The 6,289-nt window shown below is 41.5% G+C and overlaps 1 pseudogene; it reads left to right on the top strand.

Moving 5' to 3' along the window:
• The first annotated feature begins 1,822 nt into the window (after nt 1-1,822).
• Nucleotides 1,823-5,730, top strand: LOC123396801 (annotated as a pseudogene).
• Nucleotides 5,731-6,289: the final 559 nt, after the last annotated feature.

The raw sequence follows: 6,289 nt of genomic DNA on the forward strand, positions 1-6,289 counted from the left end.
CCGCGGTGACAGGGCTTGTGGCCCACTGGAGTGGCCCCCATGCCAACTCTGAGTCCCCGCATTTTTCAAATATTCCAGAAAAAATCATACTAGATTTTCAGGACCATCGGAGAACTTTTTTTTTGGAGTACTTTTCTCCGGGACGCTAAAACAGGGAACATGGAAAACTAACATAAATCTATCATTTTTCTTCTAAGCAACAGAAAGTGAAAGCTTAAAATAGAGGTTTGTGACTCCTCGATACATCCATCTCATGGTTATCGAAAGAAATCCGTCAATGGGGTTGATCAAATCCTCATGACAAAACTTTTCCGAATCGCAAGAGAGAACGGTGAATTTTTGAATAGCCACTAAGTCACCTCAATGGGGATGTGAATCTCCCCAACAAGCAAATCATACTTCATCTTAACACGAGGAATAGGGCATTCAAAGCTCCCAATAAGAATCGATGAAGCTTTTTCGATAGCATTGATGCAATGTACTTGATATCGTTTCTTCGGAAAGTGCACGGTATGCTCATTACCGTTGACATGGAAAGTGACATTGCCTTTGTTGCAATCTATAACAGCCCCTACAGTGTTTAAAAAGGGTCTTCCAAGGACGACAGCCATGGCATCGTCCTCGGGAATATCCAAGATAACAAAGTCTATTAAGATAGTGGTGTTAGCAACCACAACAGGCACATCCTCGCAAATACCGACAGGGGAAGCAGTTGATTTGTCGGCCATTTGCAGAGAGATTTCAGTGGGTTTCAACTTATCCAGTTCAAGTCTACGATAAAGAGAGAGAGGCATAACACTAACATCGGCTCTAAGGTCACATAAGGCAGTTCTTACGTAGTTTCCTTTAATGGAGCAAGGTATAGTGGGCACTCCGGGATCACCAAGTTTCTTAGGAGTTCCACCTTTGAAAGTGTAATTGGCAAGCATGGTGGAGATCTCAAGATCTGGTATCTTCCGTTTATTAGTCACGATATCTTTCATGTACTTGCCATATGGACACATTTTGAGCATATCAATTAACCGCATTTGCAGAAAGACGGGTCTTATCATTTCAATAAAGCGCTCAAAATCCTCATCATCCTTTTTCCACTACAGGAATCAGCTATTTTGATGATAGGTATAATCTTTGCCGTCAGCAAATCTTCAGGGCAGACGGCAAACGGGAAGTTTGCCGTCATGGGCAGACGGCAAAGAGTTACTATCGTCAAAAATCACGAAAAACAGACGTCAAAAAAAACCACACGACAAAAAATAGTTTTGCCGTCAACTATTTGGGTAGATGATGGCAAAGGCACGATTTTTGTCGTCTACTTATGCTACGGATGACGGCAAAACAAGATGTCCACGCTCATGTTAACTAACCCAAACGGCAGGCAGTTTTACCGTCTTGGATTAGCAAGAAAAGACGGCAAAAATTAGTCTTTGCCGTCAGTTACGTCGTATAGAAGACGGCAAAGAGTAAAAACACAGCTGCCCTACCTCCGGCGAGTGGAAAAAGAACATACCGGATAAAAAAACGAGCGCAATAGCCCCTCCCTCTCGTGACTGGTGGTTCCCTCCTCTAGGGCAGGCCGCCGCCGCCGCCGGGCCCTCCCCGGCCGCCGCCGACAGTGCCCTCCCCGGCCGCCGTCGTCCGTCTGCGCGACATGGCGGGAGGGTAGGCCACCTCCGGTCGGGCCTCCCTCCACCACACCTCCAGTCGGGCCTCCCTCCACCACCGCCAGTGCCCTCCCAGGCTGACGCTGCCGGTGCCCAGCCGCCGTCGGACCTCCCTACCTGTCTCCGGTCGCCACGAGCGCCCTCCTCCCATTTGGTAACCAATGGCTGGTGGGTAGTACTCTGTAGTAATTATTTTTTCTGAATCCGTGTCTCTCTTTGACCCACAACACTGAATGATTACATCAGCCAGAAGCAGTACTGTTCGAAGGGATTGTGGGGGCTCTGTATCTCGCTAGTGCTACCAGTAATTTCCTCTCTTGATTGACTGTTGTCCCGAGTCTTGCTCTGCTCTGAGTGCTACCTTCACCTCATCTCAGTCCTCTACTTCATTTCAAGTTGTGATCTGAAACAATTATGTGTTTATTGTTATAGTTTACCGTTTGTTCATGATCGCTCAATTTTGTAGGCAAGGTATCAGGTTCTGAACTTTCAAACCATGATTGAAGTTCTATTTCCATTCACTGAAGTGATTATGTTGGGGGCTTGTGCTGGGGGTTCATGATTCTCGTGCTACCTTTAATATAGTGCAGAATTTTGTGTTCTTATACGTGTTTCCCAGAAATCCTCGTTGGACCGTTGTTATCAAAGTGCTAAAGTTGTGACCGTTGTTTTCAGGCTCAGATGTGCTAGCCTCTTTGGATTGATGGCTGATATGAGTATGTGGTATGAGGAATACTCGTTGATTTATGAATTATCTGAAACATTGCTGATATGAATCCAAATTCAGTGTTTTGTTACATAAATGGTTTTGTTATACATAAATGGTTGCTCTGAATCTAGATTATATATTTCAAAATTTGGCTGCTATGAATTTAAAAAGGGCCCCACAAGCTTTCCCTCGTACTAGTACTAGTACTCAAAGGCAATGAATAGTCACTAGCAAAATGAAAGTACTAGTGAACCGCTGGTAGTGATGAACGCTATAGTGAGTATAATTACTATAGTGTCATTAACTGATAAATGCATCAAGGAGAGAGAGGTGGTAAATACTTGGCAGGTGCATGAGGGAGATTCAGAGAAATAAGAGGACCATATACAGTATTCCACATGTAGAGTCCGGGGGCATCCTCCTTTTCTAAAAAATATATATATACAGTATTCCCCTGCGAATGCGTTCCGGAGAACCATAGGCACTGCAGTATTTCGTATTTTTGTTACAAAGGGTTTATATGTAACACAAGGCCTGCCAGAGCTTCGTCTCCACCTTACATCGATACATTACAGTATTACACACTTAAAATGTAGCAAGCCCTGTAGCAAGCTAGCATTATTTGCTACAGAGTCGCAGATGGACACTGAAACTTGTTCCATTGATTGGTTCCTGCAGGATGAGTAGTTGAAAAATCGAGAAAGGTTGTGAAAGAAAATTGTAAGGTCAGACGTTGTTCATTTTGCCAGCCATAGTGGTGCTCATTTCTCTGCAAGTATTTGACACCATCATGTTGAACCACTTGTTCTGTTATATAATTAACTTGTTCTAATATCTTGAAAGCAGGATGTTTTACTGAACAACGAGAAGGCTCCCAAGTGTGCTAATACTGTAGCAGCTTCACAGTCTGCAAAATCTCCATTTCCAAGGTAATTATTTTACAGAGGCACTGGATCTTGTTTCATGCCATATCCATGCTCTTATTTGCATTTCTTTTTCCAAAATTCAGCAGCGATGGCGACTCTGCCCAGTTGGACTCTTCTGTTCCATCGCTTGCGGAAGCAGCAAAACCAGGTTTTAGGAAAGCTGAGAAACACAGCAAGAATGCTCTGCGGAGTGTATCAGAGCTTCACATTGGCAATGAGAAGCTGGCTGGCTCTAACAAATTCGATATGGTAAGGATATCTACCTAATGCACTACTATATATGTATATATTACCTCATCCTATAATCTGTCTACTGCTTTGTGTAGGACAAAGTGCTAAAAGGGTTCGGAGCTCCTCGTGCTTCCGGAGCTTCCAGTGGCACTAACATCCAGGCTGGTGATGTTCCTTTGAAGTCTTCAGAGATGTGACCTTCCAAGATCACAATACCAGGAAAAAAAGCTCCTTTGGATCTCACCTTGAAGACTACCCTGCAGTTTGTTTCATCATCTTCTGTGAAGTGGTCCGTATGCATTAGCTTCTCTTGCATTTCTTTCTTGTTTTCATTTAGAAAATGCACCCTTCCCAGAGAAATTTCATGAGTATCTTGATTTGGTGACATAACTTAGATTGACACTCTGAAAATAAGATATGTAATTGGTATGTGTCTGTCAGTCATTCAGTCTCATTGGATGCTTACTGCACCTGCAATTTTTTTCCAGATATTTCAATTAGGTATTGATGTCTGTATGATCTAGTGCTCCAAGTGATATCATGTCTAGTACAGCATACGGTCACTAGGAAAAATAATTGAAAATTACTTGCAAATTGAACCATCTCTTCTTTGTTTAGTTTTGCTTAGATTTTCTGTCTCAAAGGCCCAAAGTATAATAACTCTTGCCTGGAACAGGTGTCACAATTTGAGTACAAGTTGTAGGGGCAGTGTTGCCGAGCCCCTTGCTCAGAGTTATAATGGTAGGCCTCAAAGTTCAGGACGCATGAGGCAAGAGAGCAACAAGGAATTCTTATTCTCAAAGGCACTGCAGTCATGGGTATATCCACAATCCATGTTACCTTCTCCCATCGTATCTGCTATGCTCTCATCAACTGCACAAGGAGGTAATTACTAGACCTGCACTATTGTTTGCTTTTGAAGATAAAATATCCCCGTACTTTCCTGGATGTATCTCTTTACCTTTTCTCCTTCTGGCATGTAGAAAGAGAGTTCATTGACAAAAGGTATCAGGATTGGGAAGATTCTTTTTAGAATCTTTACTACATGTTCCGGAAGAATCTGTTGAATATCTTCTATGGTATCTTCTTGCTCCTCAGAAATCGATCCTTCGTAATAATTTGATAAGTATATGGAAAATTTAACTATTTTTGTACATGTACAAAGAATTCTGAACTCGTTAAGATTCCACATTTGTCTCATGATCACCTTCGCTTGCAGTTATATTTCATTTTCCTTGGAAGTATTGAATCTTTGGGTTTTACTAGACTGTTATTCTATGACTCACCCTTGTTCATCTTACTGAACATCACTTTTGTTACTGTAGTTTATACGGCACAATTTGTTGCTCTATTTATCAGCGGAAACTGTTTGGAGAAGCAGTCCTGTAATGCCTACTTGTCACAATCTACACGTGGCATGAGGTCAATACTACGGAAACAGGTCAGCCCTTCATTTTGTTTTTCCGACCTCATCATTGTTTTCACATTTCTATTCAAAATCCCTATTAAAGTGCCACATTTCTGTTACGGACCAACAATTATGTACATTTCTGTTACCCAATGCTTATTCTATATTTTTGCCCATTTTGCTGAAAGAAATATCTTTTTGGTTGTTGAAGTCAATTTTCTACCCTTATTTGGTACCATAATAGAAATGAAATATTGACTTGGTATATTGGTCTCTAGGGCATTGAATTGCTCCAAGCTAATCCAAGCTGTGTTGATTTAAATCTTTGTACTGGGTTAAAATATCATTGTCATTTACAATCATATTGTGTGACCATGTGGCTGCATTGTTGCAGGGTGTTTGCTTTTCTATGCCCCTTTGCAAGGCTAAAGTGGAGGAGGCTACCGAAGACGACCTGCTTGAGTTCTCAAAAATCCGAACACTCGACCTGGGCCAGGTTCTATTTGATTCTTCAACTTTCCCTTATTTGCTTTAGACAGACTGCAGCTACCGGACTGACTGGGATTGTTTTCTATTGGATGGGCAGACACTTCATGTAGATGCTTTATCTGAGGTTGACAATACCACGCAGTCCCTCCTTTCGTTTACTGGCAATAAGAGCGTTCATGGCTTATATGAAGGTATTTATTAAATTTGTACTGATCTACAACCATTCTTTTTTCTCAAAAGGTATTTATTAAATTCTTATAGGCTGCGCAAATTTGAAGCTGAAGTCCCTATTAAATTTTAGAGTGATTAGTGTATTGGTTATGGTTATTTTTCTTCCTCATGTTCTTGTTAATGTTGGGGGGGCGGCTGGCATGTATAATGTATGAGTAGATAGCCATTCCAACATTAACTAGAACATAAGTAATAAAAGTAACAAGAACCAAATACACTAATCAGTTTCAAATTTGCGCAGCCTATAAGAATTTAATAAATACCTTTTAGAAATTATGACCCAGCTACTTTGGTCCAGCCCAATACAAATTAACATGCAGGCTGGGGCCCCCTTGCGTTCAGGGGCCGGGCCTGTCCTTAAGTATTTTCATGCTAGATATAAAGAGTCACGTGTTTTATTGGTGCTTGTAGATCAGTACGTACCATATACTATGGCTATAACTCTCAGACATGATAATCAGGTCCTTATACTTTACCTCGTATCTTTGGTAGTGGCTCCAACGGGGATTTCATCAGGCATCTAGCTAGTGAAAAAAAAATCAGAACTCCTAGTGTGAATCTATAATTATTGACTGGCGACAAATTTCATTTAGGTACAAATGATTTAGCACACCTTATTTTGTTGTTATGGACA

The sequence above is a fragment of the Hordeum vulgare genome, chromosome 5H (assembly GCF_904849725.1).
Source record: "Hordeum vulgare subsp. vulgare chromosome 5H, MorexV3_pseudomolecules_assembly, whole genome shotgun sequence".
Classification (NCBI taxonomy): domain Eukaryota; kingdom Viridiplantae; phylum Streptophyta; class Magnoliopsida; order Poales; family Poaceae; genus Hordeum; species Hordeum vulgare.